The 19,196-nt window shown below is 40.1% G+C and overlaps 1 protein-coding gene across 3 annotated transcripts in view; it reads right to left on the reverse strand.

Annotated features, from left to right (window-relative positions):
- The window catches only part of WASF3 (WASP family member 3), a 68,576-nt gene extending 49,584 nt beyond the window's left edge, over positions 1–18,992 (reverse strand). The window contains exon 1 of one of the 3 annotated variants that reach the window (XM_030477326.1): positions 18,887–18,992. The gene's annotated coding sequence lies outside the window, so the exon portion shown is untranslated. The remainder of the gene's footprint in view (positions 1–18,886) is intronic. The other 2 variants (XM_030477330.2, XM_030477327.1) reach the window with 2 other exon arrangements.
- Positions 18,993–19,196: the final 204 nt, after the last annotated feature.

Here is a 19,196-nt window from a genome sequence, read left to right on the forward strand (position 1 = left end):
TTTCAGCTGAGATGTCAATATTAGAATGTTTTTAAACGCTTGAAAAGGTTTGCTGACAGCATTTACCATCCCTACGTCTTCACAGGTAACAATCCTTATCTCACAGTACAAGTCATCTGTACCATCAGCCTGCTCATTCTCCCAATACAGCCCTGCACTTCTTCAGCAGTTTGGTGTATGTATCTTTACAGAAAGGCAAAAACCTCCCTCCTAGCTCCACTCCCAGTGCCAAGAGATGTCTCTCTAATGCTCTACATAAAGGAATGCTGCTGGCTTTGCATCAAAGTGGAGGTCCACTTGAGTAACAATACTAAAGATGGATCTTCCTCAGCCGACAGAGCCTCTGTAGTTTCAGTTGTTGCCTACCCACCTTGGGTAGGGGATTATATTGCATATTTTATCAGTTAACAAAACTTAAGAAAACGCTTCTTAAAAAAATACCTTAAATTCTAGTTTCTGGAGCATTAAACCTCACTTCTTGTGATCAGCAGACACTGATACAGAGCATGAACATCTAGACAGATGCTGTGTATAAGTAAGTATATCCCGCCCACAGAAAGAGGACCTGTGGGATTAGTCCAAGGCTAGATGATGGGAACAGCAGAGATATAGGCTTTGAAGTTAAATGCTTTGCTAAAAAATGTGGATATGGTGACATGAGCAATACAAAAATATTGTCAAATAGCTAACAGTCAGCATTCAAGGCAAATAGTGGACTTCACCCTGTCCTGAAAAAACCTTCAGATTTTCTTTAGTTCAAACTTCTCAAGAAGCGGTAGAGGATCATGCAGTTTGCGCCTTACTGTTTCATAGTATTAGAGAGAAGTGGCAGAATATGGGAAGCATGAATCAACAAGGACACAACTCCACTGGAAAGTTAGTCAAAAATATTACATGTACACATATATACCAATAAGATGAGACACCTAACTGGTAAGACTGATAAATGAAATTTCGTAGGCTTCAGAATGCCTAAGAAAAAAAGGCAAATTAAACAGAAATTATGTACCTTTTTAAAAAGGAAAAAACATCACATCTATAAAAAAGTGCAACAGGGAAGGAAGCAGCAGCAACGTCATACTTAGTGACTTAGCAGTGCTGACAGCCAGCTTCAATTCCATAGACTCAGAATTATGTAGTTAGTCAGAGGCTGGATCGAGAAAGCAGCTGCTCTCCCTAGCATAAAGCATCCAGGGGCAACACATTTTTACATCTGGATCTAGCAGAAAGCAACCACTCACATCACTCCACTCTATGGCTAGCTCCTCTATAGCTTTTAAGTGAAAGAGAAATGGTAAAAACAGAAGAGCACTTGGATTCAGTGTTTGGAGAATAGGAGGCACATCCTTCACCCTAGCAGACAGAAGGATGCTTTGTGGTATAGACCTGGGCTCCAGGGGAAGCTTAGACTTCACATTGGGAAGGTCCATTAGGTGGCCAAACACTGCAACAGACCTCCAGCCTGTCAGTGTTTAAGAGGCATTTGGACAATGCCCTTAATAATATGCTTTAACTTTTGGTCAGCCTTGAAGCGGTCAGGCAGTTGGACTGGATGATCATTGTAGGTCCTTTCCAATTGAAATATTCTTTTAACAGTTCCCTCATATGTACATACTTATGGTATGCATGTAGATTATATATACACAAACTACTGAGATATATATATTTCTAAGTACCGCAGTTTAGTTCTTTTTATAATGCCTTTTATGTCTATCGATGTATCGATAGATACATAGCTCTCTATATACACAAAACATTTCTAAAGGTTCAGTAGGACCCAGACTGGAAGATATTTGTGAAAAGTGTGGGGGTTTCCCCAGTTTGAAAGTCTTAAAAAGCATTTGTATTGGGTTTTTTTTAGACAGATGTAGGTATCATGCAGATTAATCATTAAAGAGCCACCATTTATAAAATTAAAACTCAATGGAATTAAAAGGTTACTGACTCCTTACCACTGACCTACAGAGTTCAGTTAAGGACATTACTATGTAAAGAAATAAGGCAGGGAGAGAAATGAAAGCATTTAATAGGTGAAATATATATTTAATGATTGCATTTTACACCCCAGCTGGAGGTATTCTTGAAAGAGATTAGCATAGACTAGTATTAACTACATGGTTCAAGTTTATCCTGATTTCAGAAGGTTTGGGTTTTTCCCTCCACCCCTTCCTCCTATTTTTAAAGGGCCAGATGAGACAGGCAGTTTTGTTTGTTTCTTTTAGGTCTTTTTTTGTTATTAACATTTTTACTTTTAAGCCACTTAAAGTTTTGCACGAATCTTCGACCTCAAATCTCGTTCAATGTAGAAGAGCTTAGCAGTTTAGGAAGATCAAACAAATCACAGAAATCCAGAAGTATGTGAAATAAAGTCCACTTTTTCTTTCAAAAAGAAGGTTGAAGTGGCTTAAAGCCACCATGCCTGCTGTTACCATCGGTTTTTTATTGTTTCAATTAAGACCTGTTTTCATAAAAGGAAATTTTATGAGTAATTCCACTTCATAGTGTTTAATATGGGTAAGGAAAAGTAGGAATTTCATTACCCTAATCACATAACTTGCCCAGGTTATCTACTGCTTTACCATTACACTCTACACCAAGCAGTTAGTACTAACTCAAGAGATAAGATTTGCCTGTTCCCACCAGATATTCTCATAAGTTCAATAAATCCTATTCTTCAGATGACTTCATTTTCATTTTCACAGCCATGTTTAGTATTTTTTATTGGGGGGGGGAGCAGTCAGCTGCCACAAATGCAGCATCTTACAAAAGGAATTGCCATTAAGAGATTTTGAAACAACGAAGAAGATCTTCATCTGATAACTAACTCTAAGGAAACCTAAATTTCTTAATACATATAATAATATATATATCCCATATCTCTCTTAACAGTTCATAATAATGGGATTGCAGGTATGCCATCCTATTCTCTCTGCTTCTTACCTGTGTCCCTTCACAGGTCTCCCAACAACCATAAAATATCCATTTCAACTACATTTTCAAGTCCTGCTCCCTTTGCCTTCCTCTATTGCAGATTCTGAAGACTATAAATGATGTAAACTATTCTCAAGAATTCAATACAGATTTACATAATGTAAGATGCAAAATATCTTGACTATGTAAAAGTAGATTTTATTATTTTCATTTGCAGAGCAAAAGCAATTCTCTTTAACGCTATGTAGACAGAGTATAGGCACAGAACGTATCACAGGAAAGGAAGTATGCCATGTGTCAGGCCAGTACCATGCCTGCCCAGGAAGCAGCTGACAGTTCCAAAGCAATGTGTGGCTTAGATTCAGGAATGGAAGCAATGAGATATTTTGGTTATTACTGACCACTCGGCTCTGGTATGGGAAGAAAGAGAGAAGGGACAGCAGGGGATCTGGCACAGCTTCAAATCCATCTCTTCCCACCTCCATATAAGAAAGCAGAAACCACATAACAGTTTGGGGCTCCAGCTCCACATCGCAGAGGACAGAGCCAGAGCCATACAGCTGTGACACTGCTTCCTCTTTCCCTCTTCATTTGACAGCTGCTTGGTGCTGGCAAAAGAGCAGTAGAAGAACAAATTATTACCAAAAAGGGAGGTTTAATTAAAAGTCTGGGAAATAATGATGATATTCAGCATGTCAACCTCAAAGAACACAAGCATGTGCTTTGCAGATGTGTGGAACCGAGCAAGTAAAGCCACAACAGACTGAGAACTTGATGCCTTATCTTTACTCTTCTACCACAAACAGCTTTGGTTTGAAGTACTCATGTAGCTCTTCATAGGTGACCTCTATGACCAACATGTGGTGAGGTGGTATAAGCACCACAACCCTCTGAACTGACCACTCATGTTATTACAGGTTAGAAAAAATTCCTGGCAAATTCTGCATCAAGTACAATGAACTGAAACAGATCATCCAAGAAGGCAGAACCTTGTTTGGTTGAGGTTAGGGTGTTTTTGTTGTTGGGGTTGGTTTTTTGTTTTTTTTTTTGGAGGGTTGGTTTTGGGTTTTTTGCAAAGCCTCCTTTATGAAGAACCACTTAAAAGTATCACCTGATCCCACATACTGTATTTTCTCTTTCAGCACAGATGCATACTGGCTTTCTTATTTTAGCAACTCTTGTTGCAGCTTTCCATGGGAATCACTTTTATTAAGAGGTTATTGCCCCTAACACTTTCCAGGTCCTACGTTTTCACAACTTACTGGCTGCAGAAATAATGGGATTTTCCATTAACTAGCAGCACACACTGGCATTTCCATAAACTACTGCAACACACCTCCCATCTCACTAATTTTACTCTTGCCATGCAGGTCTACTTTTGAAAAAAAAACATTTCAAAACAGGTTTGTTTAATAATTTTCTCTCCTCTTTGGACACACATGCTCAGATCTCATAACTGCAGATGCTCATAAGTTTTTACGTTCTCGCCTTTACATATTTGGGACATTCATACCAACGGAAATGTAAAATTGTCATTTAAACATGCCTAAATTTCACTAATCAACTATGTCCTTGATGTCTTTTTTTTTTTTAAAACTTTTCTTAAAGTCGAGACACCCAGAAAGTGTGATTTAGCCATGCTGCTGACATACACAGAACAAACCCAAAGGGAGCAAACCCTTCCACCTACCTCTTTTTCAAGCATGACAATAGTACAGAGATGTCTCGACCTTGAGAAAAGCTTTTCTTTAGGAAAAGCCTACCTAAATAATAAATAATACATTTATTTATTATACATAAATACATAAATAATAAATTACCAGGTTAACATGTAAGGAACAATGTTCTGCATCAAAACTACTACTTTATAAGGGAATCTTGCAAGTTTAAAGTGGGTAACTTGAGCTATTATTAGGACAAGCCCATGTTCAAGTGCTTAAAATAAAATAAACAAATAATCAGCGATCAGGACCAAGCAGGCACTCATGGGGGCAGGGCATTTCCCAATCAAAAGTCACAGTAACAATAACCAGTATCTATAGAGCAATCTTTGCCCTTACACAGCCCACTGAAAGACTGAGGTTTAAGATTTTATAACTTGGACCAAGATAGCTTTCTAGATATAATCTTACTATTACTGAGGGAGCCATGTTCTCCCCTAAATATAAAGCAAATCAAACAAAATAGAATAGAAAAAAAATCCAGCCACACACCAGCACCAACCTTCTACTGGTAGTGCTTTGCTGCATTTTTCAGGCAAATAGATCATTGGGCTGGGGGCAGGGGGAGACAGAGAGGGAAAAAAAAAAAGAAAAAAGCCATTTGGACTGTACAATGAAGTAGAATTTTAATCTCAAAACCCCTTCTCCATTAGACTCCCAGCATTTGATCACTTCAGCTCAGTAACTCCTTTTCAGCTTTTCCTCAAGTAATGAACAACCAGTAATCATAGACTGGTTTGTGCTGGAAGGGACCTTAAAGCTCAACTAGTTTCAACCCCCTGCCATGGGCAGAGACGCCTTCCACCAGACCAGGTTGCTCCAAGCCTCATCCAACCTGGCCTTGAACACTGCCAGGGATGGGGCAGCCACAGCTTCTCTGGGCAACCTGTGCCTGTGTCTCATCACCATCAGAGTGAAGAATTTCTTTCTAGTACCTAATCTAAATCTCCCCTCTGCCAGTTTAAAACCATTCCCCCTTATTCCATCACTCTGTGGCTTGTAAAAAGTCCCTCTTCAGATTTCTTGTAGGCTGCCTTTAGGTACCTTCACATACCCCTTTAGGTAATGGACATCATCATTTGATTAATAACAAAGAGTACCACAAGACTGCATAAGATTTTGGACAATAGGTCAATGGGACGTCAGATATCAGCAGAACTTTCTCTACCCCACCACCTTCTTGCTCTTTGAAAAATTAACTGGCCCAATGGAGAGTTAGGACTTGTTCTTGGGAAATTTAAACCCACAGCATAACACAGAGTGCTACCGCACCAGCAATGGGAACACACACAATACCTACTCCAACAAATAAAAGACCTCTCCCCCCCAGCACACCCTTCCTTTCCCTCTAAAGGGATTATGGAACATTGTTAAACCAAGCCCAACAAACTAAAACACAATTAACTATGCCTAAACTAAACTCCAAGTTCTTGCACAGTTACAATACTGCTGATAAACAAGAACGTAGTAGAGAAATATTTATTAAATAAGAAACAGACTTACAAGAAAAAAGTTCAATATTACATCTCGTACCAGCTGCACTTCTGAAGAAATAAGTAAAATAAGTGGGACTAGCCAGAATTCAAACAAAAGCACATGAGAACACACAAGAGGCATGTTTTCAGCTTTCATGCCCCTTTACAACTTACGATCTTTGCCAACTATTTCCGCATAACAGGGGAACACTGATTTAATGGCTGGAAGTGATATTATACTATCAACAGTAATTTTCATCCCCAAGCAACCAGCTTTAAAGCAATGTATCTGTGTGGTATGAACAAAAGCTATTAAAAATATATAATAGGTGAAAACTATCATTAGATCAGTTGAGTGATTTGTAAAGACTCTTCTTGGGTACCAGAAATCTATCTGGCAGAGACTATTCATTAATAAGGAAGAGAACTTCACTTTCTCCTAAACCTTTAGAGTATCAGTATCTGTTCCTGCAAATCCCAATCTTACATAAAACAGTTCACAACTAACATTCCATGTTTGAGGAGGGAGGGCAGGACACGGTATCTGCAGTTTCTGCATCCTTACGAGCCAGTTGTTCTGTGGGTCACGTTCTTTTCTACTCAGAATCACCAACAGTTCTTTCAAGCCTACAAAAAACCATAACGCTCAAGCTTCCCACTTTGGCCAAGTTTATTTTTCTTTTAACACCCAGTAAGAATTTGATTTCAGTCAGCAAGCCCTGCATGCTTTGAACAACAAGAGAGGATCAACACTTCATTATACACCTGCAGAAATGAGAAAAAAAAATAAGCACGGAACCCATATTTTAAAGAACACTGCTAATATCATGCGAATTAACTAATTCACAGTGGAATTTAATTATTTCTACAGCCTTATCTTTCCTACAGTTACTTTTATTTTAGTATTTTGTTCAAAGTGGATCTAAAAGACTCAAAAATACGCTTCTGACAAAAGAGCACTTGTCCTTCAAGCTTTCTCTTTCAGACAAGCTTTTGTTTCAGTTTCCTCCATATATTTTTAGTTCTAAAATATCAGATAGGACATCTTAAAGAGAATATAACAACTTTCAATAACCCTCAATTAAATTCACTGATTTTACCTCTCTAGATTCAACACCCATACTCCCTAACCTCATTGTTAAATCTCCTTCATATTTCCCACTCAGCACTAAAGCGCATTATTTTTCTCCATTCTTTGCCTATCCCTGTAATTGAAAGAACCTAGACCAACTTCTTTGAGTCACTGGGACTGTTCTATGCTGTATTTATTGTTCTGTAATGAGGCATAAAGGAAGTTATCTTTGACCAATAAATCAAAGCTGTTCGCTGTTTACACTGTCATCCCTTAGGTTCACAAAACTTACTTCAATGTATTATCTAATGCTTCATATTCAAAGGCATTGACAGCCATAATTCTACCAAGATGAACAAGAGTGGGGATACTCTGACCACAGATTTATAGCCATGGGTCTTACAGTTACACAAGCATAAAATGAAGCCTTATTTATTTATATCTGAACCTTAATATTTAAGTTTAGCTTTGAAAAACTTCAGAAAATTATTACATGCTGCCTGTGTACTTCTCTGGAGCCCAGTAACTTGGCAGAGGAAAACTCTTGCCAAGCTATGATTAGCATTTAGCAGCTTAAGGGCTAACTGTGCTTGTTGTTTCAACCTTGACAACCAACTGTAAGGACACACTATTAAATTTAAGCTTCCAAAAGCATTTAATATTTGATTCTGCTGAAAATACAGTTTCACTACATGTTTTGAAAATAAAATCACTTTTTCCTCTTTTAGAGATCCATGATGATGCCAGACATATGCTTGTTTTCCAAACAACAACTGTTTAAAAGAAAGAATACTTTCTGATGTTCCTGCCAAAAATAACATTCTGTGGCTTAAAGAAATCTGATAGTAGGCAGTTCACTCAGTTGAGGGAAGAAGGGTTTACATTTGGCAAGGGTTTAGATTTCATGTCTTGCATCTACTTCCCTCCATTTTAAGTTTCTTTGGAGATGAATGTGGCAATGGGGAGAGTTTTTGTTGTGGTTTGTTGAAGTTTGTTTGGGTTTTGGTGGGTTTTTTTTACATCTCCAAGCATTTTGCTCTCTACAAAAAAGGCATCTGTGGGTTTTACCAGAAATGACACGAAGCAGAAGTTTATCACAATGCATTTCTTTCTTGGGGGAACACTAGGATATAAGAGATTTTGAAAGGGAAGTAGAATAAGACTTCAGAAGAAATGCATAGGAAAGTCTGCAGCAGGAGAAAGAGGAACAGAAAATTCAAATGGAGAAGTAGCACACAGAACATCACCAGCTTCATCTTAAAACATAGGACAGGGCAAGGAGATGGACTTGGGGTTTTAGCTGCTCTTGTCACAGGGAGCAATAACACTACCTGCCCAATAAATATTGTTACTTCACTGCTGCCTCAACAGTTTCAGATTGAAAGACAGAACAGGTAATAGGAACATGCCAACTGGACTATGTACTGCATAAGATTTCTGTACATTTTAGAAAGCCACAATTTTTAAGACAAAGGTTTGATCTGCTTGAGTATTTGACTTGTCCTTCATTAATTAATAACTCTCATAAATAGTAACTGGACCAGTTTGCTAAGTAACAAAAGTATTTAGTCAAGCATCTAAGACAACAGAAGTTGGAATTTTCCCTAATCGTGGAGTTTTACTTGCTGCTTCCCCACAGTTTTTGCAAATATTGTTGTAAATCCCATTGAACAGAAACTTGCCATCACTCTCCAAGGTACAGAAGTTCCTGAAGGCTGCTAAACCGGTGCCAACATCAAGCCATCTAGGCAGACAACACTTCAGCCAGGCAAGTGACCAAGCAGAACATAATCTATACGACAGCAAGCTGCAGGTCCATGCAAACTTAGAAGCCTTCTGAATTGTTAGTATGGCGACCAGAACAACATTATTGCAAAGTATGTACCTTCTGCAGCAGAATAGCAAGTATTTTAGTAAAATAAGGTCAGAATCCCAGTGATCTTACATTAGTATTTCAGATGCAGCTATTTCAGGCTAATAAAAATCCTTAAGGTTAAAAAACCAACTGCTTATTCATAAGCAACATGGAGGTTTTTCCTGTCATTAGCAGTGCAAATCCAGCACAGAAATTCAGCAACTAAACATGAATGTCTTTGAAGCATTATTAGCTTGAGCTATGACTAAGTGTTGCTCCTAATCTTATCTATGTGCTTGCGTAGAATTACCCACCCTGAATCAAAGGATGCTTGAAATTTCAAGATAGTCTACAAGGGTATGAGCAGTGTTTGATGAAGGAGGCAAATGTCACAACAGCTACATTTCATTTGAGGGCTGGCAGACTTGTACCTCCTGCATTCTCAGACACTCCTCTTGAAGGCATTTGAACCTCATCACTTCAACATTCAGTATTCCACGCTTGCCATGCACAACCTACAACTCTTTGCTTGCTATAAAGTGATTGCTACAGTGAAGATGTGCAAGACCTGTAAGATTTGAAGAACAGAGAGCTTCAAGACAAACAAGCTGATTAAGTTGAAGGAGACAGGATCCCCTGTATCTTGAAAAAAAAATGAAGCTGCCCAAATGCTACTTCCTGGTTCTTCCCACAAAAAGAAGGGTGGATAGAAAGCATGTGCTTTGCACATCTGCTTGTCTAGCATAGGCTGGTATATACCCTTCTCCTACTACACAGTTTTGAAACTGTAACCAAATAGCTTGTAAATATGACTGAGTTAACTGCAGCTCCTGAGGCGGCATGCAGAGGTTATAAGGAACTTCAATATTCCAACTGTGTGCAAAAATAACCCAGTAATACACGTATGAGAGCACCTTCAAATTCAGCATGAAGTCAAACATAGGCTATGTTTGAAATGATGTGTAATCTCCTCCATGTTTGCAGCTGTTTAAGCATTCAAAGCAGCAGCCAAGCTTTAAAAAGAAAAACAGTACTTTCCCAGGAAATAACTCTACAATAAACCTGTGCTGATATGAGTTCCAGAGAATTTCAACATTCTATAGAAAACTCAGCAGCAAGCCCTATGTAGAACAAAGAACTAAAAAAACACATTTTCACTAAAGCCCGCCTTCTAATTCAGAAGTTCAAACTTAATTTCTTCATTCACATGTAATGAGGCAGAAGAACTTCTCAAAGAAGTGTTTCCAAAGGCTGTTTGAAGTTTCAAAGGAAAACAAGCTTCCCAGGCCTTGTATTTTAGCACACTGGTCTCCACAGCTGCCTGTTGCTTTGTTAAGACAAAACCAAGTCCACAGCAGATCAATGGTTTTCCTCAGCATCATGGACTACTGACCTTTTCCACTATGGGATTTCAAAACAAACATCAAGAAATCAATTCCAGCATTTGCTGAAATACTGTTAACATGTTGTGATATATTATACCCACCACTCATTTAATACTCAAGCTAACTACTACTTGTTGCAAGCAAAGTGGCCATCACTATGAAGATGTATAAGAAACTTGGGATCCATCAGCCGAAGAACTAAAGTCACTAGTTATGAGGAAACATATGCGCTAATGCCAGTTAATTTTCCAAGTCATAGGAAACATAGAATCATAGAATAGTTAGGGTTGGAATACAGAAGAGAAACTGTTTACACCTTTATCAACCTTTTCAATGAAGTAAGTTATGGACCCAATGGTTATATACGTTCACTTGTTCTAACTGGCCTCTTCACTCAGACACACAACAGTGACCCAAACACCACTTAGCCCTTTCTAACCTTCAAAGGAAGGCATTACAACAAGAACAGCAGTGCTAGGCCTCCAGAAAAACCAACAGGAGAAGTGGGCCACAGCTGCCTACATCAGCTACAACTGCATATATTAACTATAAACCCTCAAATAAAGGAATACTTGACCTCCACTGGCTATTACAGTCATCAGTACTGGAACAAATTGCACCCACTGATTCGGTTTGAACCCCAGCCCCTAATAACCACCCTGTCAATAGTTTCTCACTCTGCAGAAAGTGACAAGCATGTAACTGCTTAACCAGTCCATGGAAGAAAGTCCTGGTGGTCATATTTTATATACCTATAAAATACAGCAGAACTCCAGTAATTCCCAACTTGCTCTCCTTTACACAAAGCATTAACATTATGTTCTCTCTGCCCTGGCAGCTAGACTTGAATAAAACATTTTCTTGAGATTATACATGCTTTTCAGTCTTCACTGATGAGGTGCTTTGTTCACCTTTAGTTGCTATGAATATATCAACAATAAAAGGAAGTATTTTTGCGCATGTTATCTTCTAAACAGTCAGTGAAATTCTAGTCCTCTAAGGCCTCTAAACCACTAATACATTATACCATTCATGTTATCATAGAATAATAGAATATCCTGAGTTGGAAAGGACCCAGGAGGACCAAGTCCAACTCTTAACTCCACACATGGCAGCCTAAAAGTTAAACCAGATACCTGAGTGTTGTCCAAACACTTCTTGAACCCTGACTGGCTTGGGGCCACAACCACTTCCCTGCAGATCTTGTTCCAGTGCTTGACCACCACTCTTGGCAAAGAACGTTTTCCTACTATCCAATCTGAACTTCTTTAATGCAGCTTTAAGTCAATCCCTCATGTTACAGGACACCAGGGAGAAGATCAGCAAAAAAAAAAAAAAAAAAAACTCTCTTCTTCCCCCTCAGGAAGAAGTTGTAGCCAGCAATGAGTTGCCGCTCAGTACTCTCTTCTCCAACATGAACAAACTTGGCATCCTCAGCCAGCTCTCGTAAGTCATGTCCTCTAGTCCTTTCACCATCTGTGTTGCTCTCCTTTGAACACAGTCTAGTACTTTTGTACCCTTCTTATATTGTGGAACCCAAAACTGTTGGTATATTTCATTCCGTGAATTCTCTCTGCCTTCACAATCTACTAGGAGATTAAGAATATTAAACAAGCTTTGTAAATCATAAAACACAGTAATCCAGAATATTACTGCATGCTACAATCTGACTAATGACCCAGCAAGCTAGATGACACTAAAGAGCACAGACGAATATGAGCAGAAGTAGCAAATTACAGCATTCCAAAAAAAATACAGCATTATCCCAATTCCCAACAAGACGACACACGTGTTGCCTGAATGAGGAATCTGTAACATATTAATGGTAAGACAGTAAGTGATCCGTATTAAAAGACAAGCCCATAAAAATCAGGGGTTCCACTCAGGCAACCCAACAGGAAAACACATGCAGCAGCCTTTGAGCGTGGCCAACCAAACACAGCACTTCAACTCAAGAAGATGCAGGAGCCCCTACACCCTACTAGCACAGCCCCAGCCCAAACTGCACCCAGTTTTAATACTAAATTGTTCAGCAAACAGCTTCAATATACATAAAAGTTACACGTGCTGAAAACATGACATTACCTTAGAAAGACTGAAGGAGCCAATTTCAAGAAAACCTCAAAGAAAACAGTTAGAAAAGCTGAATGACAGTAAAGTATCTCAGCATTCTTTATGTAATGAAAAGTATCAAATAACAGGCTTACTTGCAAAATGTCAAGTTGTAATTGCTAGCAGCACTTGCTACTAGTTGAAGATTTTTTTATGTAACCATTTCATTTAGATCATGCATTAAACAGCATTTTCGCTATTTATAATTTAAACTTTCCCTCCCAGTTTTGAAGTTCTATCACCAAGCAACACAAGGCTGACAGAGGACTTGAGAATCATCATATAATATGTAGAACTCTAAAGCAAGTGCATATTCAGAGACAAAAAAAACCCAGCCCAAAACCACATTAATGCATAATTACAATAGCCAAACAAACCTTACGCTTTCGTACCAGTATAGAAGGAAATGTGACTAGCAGGTTGAGAGAGTTGATTCTCCCCCTCTACTCCACTCTTGTGAGACCTCACCTGGAGTACTGTTCAGCTCTGGGGGCAGCAACGCAAGAGGGACATGGACCTGCTTGAGCAAGTCCAGAAGGTGGCCACAAAGATGATCAGAGGGCTGGAGCACCTCTCCTATATAGACAGGCTGAGAGAGCGGGGCTTGTTCAGCCTGGAGAAGAGAAGGCTCTGGGAAGGCCTTAGAGCAGCCTTCCAGTACCTAAAGGGGCTACAAGAAATCTGAAGAGGAACTTTTTACAAGGGCATGGAGCGATAGGACAAGGGGGAATGGTTTTAAACTGACAGAGGGGAGATTTAGATTAGATATTAGGAAGAAGTTCTTCACAGTGAGGGTGATGAGACACTGGAACAGGTTGCCCAGAGAAGCTCTGGCTACTCCATCCCTGGCAGTTGGGATGGCTTGGATGTCCAACCTGGCCAGGTTGGACAGGGCTTGGAGCAACCTGATCTAGTGGAAGGTGTCCCTGGCCATGGCAGAGGGTTGGAACTAGATGAGCTTTAAGGTCTCTTCCAACCCAAACCAGTCTAGGATTCTATGATAACCACTGGATAAGGCTCCAAAAAGTCTGTCTTACTTGAACTTAATGTTGATAAATATTTTTCATCAATATAAATTTATCTGTGTGTACTGCTGTGTAAATGAACAATGCTTGATGAGAGTTTTACCACAAGAAATTATTCTATAGTTTCGTACTGGGCAGATTTCCACAACAGAGATGTGCAATAAAAGCTTGTGCCAAAGAAACACTGAAATAGAGGTTTGATTTATAGAACTAGAAAGAAAACAAGCCAGGCTGTAATTCTGTGCACAACATTTTCAAATCTCATTTTTTCTTGTCCTGAAAAACAATACATTTAAGTCAACCTAAAATTCTGGTTTGACAGATTAATGGAAGTTATGACTCCCTTAGCATAGGCTACTTCTATTTATATCAATTATGATGACTGTAAAATATGAACTCCAAACAGATTCAAATCGCCACTGATATCTATGCATACTTTATCTGTGTCACCAACATTTTAAAGGTTGTATCATATTCTGAAGACTATTATGAAATCTGAGTATATACAGAATGCAGGATTAACACAAAAACTACAGCAAAAATATCTGCATGCCAGCCACATCCAAGACATTTATTTTACTTTTGTTATATTCACTAATGCTTAGCCAACTCTCTAACTCAGCACTCTATAGTCTGTGACAGTTCTTTCCAGTACTTACTACTAAAGCCCTGTTGCAAGGAGGTCTGCAGTTATCAATGATGAGAAGAAAGCCTACACATAAAGTATAATCTATTTCATAGTATACAGATGATGGCGAAATATTTTTCTCTTGTTTTTATTTTAGGCTGACATCAGCATTAAAAACAAACACAAACACCAATCAAGTTCAATCTGAGTAAAAATACAAAAGATTAAACGCTGAGATAAGGCATGCAAATTGCACAAGTATCATGAATATCCAAAAATATAATACATAAATTTGGCATAAAATGTTCTACACTTAGAGACACATATTGTCTCCTATCGCTGTATTTGGCTACCAAATCTCTAAAAATGAGATATTTGTAACCAACAGGAAGAAGCTCCAAGAATCTTGAAAAAGAGTAACTAAAATTCTGCTAAACTAAGAGGTCCACCAAAAAAACCCCAAACACATACAGTGATCAATTCTAGACCCAGAAAACACTATTAGCTTAATGGCAGAATATTTCAGGATGTGAAAGGAAAACTAATTTGCAATGTGTTGAAATACAGAACACTTATAAATCCCTAACAGTAACAAATTTGGAGTTAAAAAAAACTAACCAAACAAACAAAACAGGGAAATCCAACAAATGTTTATCATACTAACAATACTAACAAGCCTTCAGCAAAATTTCTCCAGCTATCTCACCTGCCAAAAATAAAGGAATGAAATGAGATAAACTCCTAATCTGCAGCCTAAATGAGCACAAAGACTTCCATTTTGATCTCCAGCTGTTTCAACACACAAATTTCCTAATTTCTTCCCAAATGTTTGGTTTCCCTTTTGGCAGAGGAGAGAGAAATGACATCTACCAGCAGCTAAAAATACTTCAGCGTTTTTAAAAGAGGGATGAAATACAACAGTGCTTGTCCAGTTGAAAAAAAAAAAAAAACACCCCAGTGCCACATTTCAACAGCTTTTCTAACAGGCTGGCTTCTGAACAGTTAGATCTAAATAACAGCAACTGCAAAGCAAAGCATGTGCAGGTTAAAGCTGAACAAGTAGGTTTGGTGTAACTTCAGGTCATTTTCACTATTTCCTCTAAAGGCAGACTAAGTTCTCAGGAGAGAATATAAGTGCTGTAGCAGTTCTGCTACAGAGCTAAGGCTCAGGATGCCTCAATTTAACTCTTAGTTGAGTCACTGATTTTCTTATATTACAGGTATTCTGTATGCAAGCCTTCCATATGGAGAAGAAATTAATACTCACCCTCTACCTCTATTTGTGCTTTTAGGAGAATAAGCAGTTACAATCTGTGATCCATAGTACTCCTTGTGCAGGAAGCTGCTGAAGTAAATGTACAGTTGTATACAACACAGGCAGGCATGTATTTGTAATCTGATCCTATTAATGATCTTCATATTCTGAATGGCTTTAAGATTAGAAAACTAAATCGAGCCTGACAAAAACAACTTCTCCCCACCTGTACTGTAAGTTAATACCTTTCTGCTATTGAGGTAATTAACAAAACTTACTACCATAACCCACTGGACACACAGAGTCTGGTTAGTAACTCACACTAGTAGTGCAATTCACCTGACAAAGAGCTTGTAGCTCAATATGCTATGCAATGAAAAATAAAATAAAAAGAAGTAATACCACAAGTCCAATAATTTTAATTGGAGCCACACATGAATCAGGAAGAAACCAATACATCACCTCTGAATTAAAAAGGCAAAGAAGTGCTGTATTATACAACCTGTATCGGATTCAGCTCAGTTACAAGACAGTATCAAGTACATATCAACTGAAGACAGGCCTGCAAGAACAGACTGCAACATTTCTTGCTCATTCTTCACCGAAAGCAGTCAAGAGAGCTCTGCAAGACAGTGCTATGGGAGGGCTCAAAAGACTAAAGAGTACACCAAGATGTAACTGTCCATGCAGGAAGTTTAATCAAAACGGGAAGACTTGCAAAGTCTTAGCATGAAAGCTAATTCACTGTCCAGATGACGCTGACAGAGTGACTTAAACACTCAGCTACCATCGGCTCTTCTGGAATTCTTCACCAAAGCATCTGCTCTGGTTTGGTTTTCAGAAATCCCGTCCTGCTAATCACTGTATATAAGAAACTTCAAAATAACATTCCTATAATCTGTCACACGATGGCTTTTCTTCCTCTTTCCTCCATACAGGAATATTGCCTGCAGACACCATTATGTTTGTTTCAGAAAAATATATGGCATGTAGCTTCTCACTGAAGAATAAAGTAAATAAACTTGAACTAAAGTAGTCACTTCAAAGAGCAGCTGATCTGCAAGAAGTTTTTATTGCTGTTCCCAAAATCATAATCCTTTGAGACATGTTGTACAGACATGGCACACACTGAAAAACAAAGCAGGTTTATGCTGCTATTAACTACGAAATGTCTTACGTGTTGTACCGTATAAATCAAACATGAAGCCTCAATAACTTATTCCTGCTATGAAAGTCCCTTGTTAAAGCACGGTTCTATTTCTGACATATAAAGTAATCTTTTATTACTTCCACAGAAAATAGGAAGATTAGTAAAGACCATACAATTTCAGTAACTGAAACAATAGTCTTGATTATACACAATAGTATCTGATTAAAAAATGCTTTCTAAATTTTCTTTATTTAAAGCAAATAGCCACAGAACAGGAGAAGAAAGAGAACTGGCTCAATTATATATTATTTCATGTGCAACAAAACCTCTATGTCCACCAGCTAATAACTACATTCACAGTGCCACCAGCAATACAAACACAAAACTAATCTTCCAGCAGGCAACAGGAAAAGTTTGCTTTGCACAACTCGGCCCTAAAATTCAGCTAGCAGTAAATCAAGCTTCCACATCGCTCAAGGGGAACATGGTCTGGTCATGGTCTCAACTGAAGAGATAAAACATCCTTCTTACAGGACTTACTGAAAGCGCATTCTCACTGAGTAAAAACGGCTTAGGGCATTTATTTTTGTGTAGGCAAATAACTGTCCTTTCATCTTAGCACATTTTCTTCTGGTGAGAACTTAAAGACAAAAGTAAGCTGTAACTGAACATAACACCTAACAAAGCTCAGTTCCATGGCTCAAATATGGGGTTTAATCTTGAATCTTTAAGTTTGCAAGCATTGTAACTTTTAACTTTAATCTAACAGGTTTCCAACTTGGGTATTAGTCTACATAATTATTCCATAGCATGTCAACCTCCAGATGTTAGAGACCACACAACTTAGCATCTGAGCCACAGATCACTGTAGCGTGGGACAGCATGCTGGAGAGTAAGAACTGCAGCCTTATTCCATTACTTCATTCCCTTCTTTACACACACACGCTATTAGCTACTATGGAAAACACTGTATCAAGCAAAGTCAAAACAACAGTCTGCCCGTGTAAACATAATACTTTCTGATTCCCTATGTAAAGCTTTAAAAAGGGAAAGAAAAAGAAAGGGCCAGTCTTGCATGATGGGCAAAGCAAAACAACCACCTCCTCTTCATCCTTGGATTTGAAGTCTCTTGAAGTTCCTGGCTGCTTTCATAATTTGCCCCCATCTTTTTCTAATAGGAATACTTTCCCTTCATTCCCTGTAGTTTACAAAAGAGGCACAAAGAACCACAGCTAGACAGCTTTTTCCTATTCCTGCACTAACAGCACACAAACTGAACCATTTGTGCTTTGAAGTATTTTCTATCAAGGAATCTCACAACTGCATCCAATAATCCATCACTCAAGCACTGGCCCCACTTCACAGATTGTTGTTCAGCCTAAAACTACCAGCCCTTCTCCTGTTAGTTATCTGCAGCAGTTACTGAAGTGTATCAGAAATGAGAAGAAAAAGAATAAATACAGCATTTCTTAGCTGCTTTTCAGCTACCATTAGACATTCAGCAGCAGCAATAAATCCCAGTCTTCACACGCCTGCACTCACTCAGCTTCCCAGCTTCTCCTCAACGACAAATTCACTTAAGAAACCAATGGAAAAACAACTAATCCGCACACGAGAGGAAAATTAAAAAAAAAAAGGTTTAGAAGTTCCCGAGCTGTTAAGGGATCCCAGCACCCTTCAGAGCAAAGATTATTATTTTTAAGTACTTGGAGACCGCTGGACACCAGAAGACATGCCGGTGTCACGCCGCGGTACTGGTACAAGGGCCAGTCGTGGGGAAGAACACGAGTGGGGAACAGGACACCCGACCTTGAGGGTCCCGGGGCTGGGCGCCGCGTTCTCCGCAGCCCGACCGGGACACACGGCACCCGCGCCCGGGACCCTGGTCCCCGACCCCACACATGGGGGGCTCAGCAAGCCCCCACCCGAGACCGAGCCGGGGAAGGGGAAGGCGCCCCGCGGCTCCGGGGACTGGCGAGCAGCCGAGGCCGGCAGGAGGGCTAGGAACAAAGCTTCCCCCCGGCTGAGACGTAGAGGGCCCCAGGACGGGCAGCTCAGCCCGGAGGACAGGGAGCAGCCCCGGAGCGCCCCGCCGCTGCCCTCACCGCGGCTGCGAGGAGCAAGGCGCCGCCGCGCTCGAGGGGGCTCCCGCAGCGGGATTATCCCCGCGGCGACAGACTGCTAACAAGCGGCTGCTCCCCCTCAGCGCCCCTCCCGGCGGGCAGATAGACCCCCTGGGGTCCACCCCTCCTCCTCCGCCGCGGTCCCCGCACCCACCTGGCACCGTGCTCCGTCCCATCCCTCGTCGCCGCCGCCACTCACCCGCTGCCGCGGAGCGCCTTCGCGGGCTAAGCCTCCGCGCCCATCGCCGCCGCCCCGCCCCTTCAGCCTTTAGCCCCGCCCCTCGCCTCCCTTCTGCTCCGTGCCAGGAGGGGCGGGGCAGAGCCCGCCAATGGGGGCCGGGCCTCCGCGCACACATCGCTGATCGGCGTGAGCAGCATCCAATGAGCACGCGAGGAGGGCGGGGACAGCTGTCAATCAGCCGCCCCTACCTGCGGTTCGCGGGCGGCCGGCGGCGAGGGAAGTC

The sequence above is a fragment of the Strigops habroptila genome, chromosome 2, assembly GCF_004027225.2.
Source record: "Strigops habroptila isolate Jane chromosome 2, bStrHab1.2.pri, whole genome shotgun sequence".
Taxonomy (NCBI): Eukaryota; Metazoa; Chordata; class Aves; order Psittaciformes; family Psittacidae; genus Strigops; species Strigops habroptila.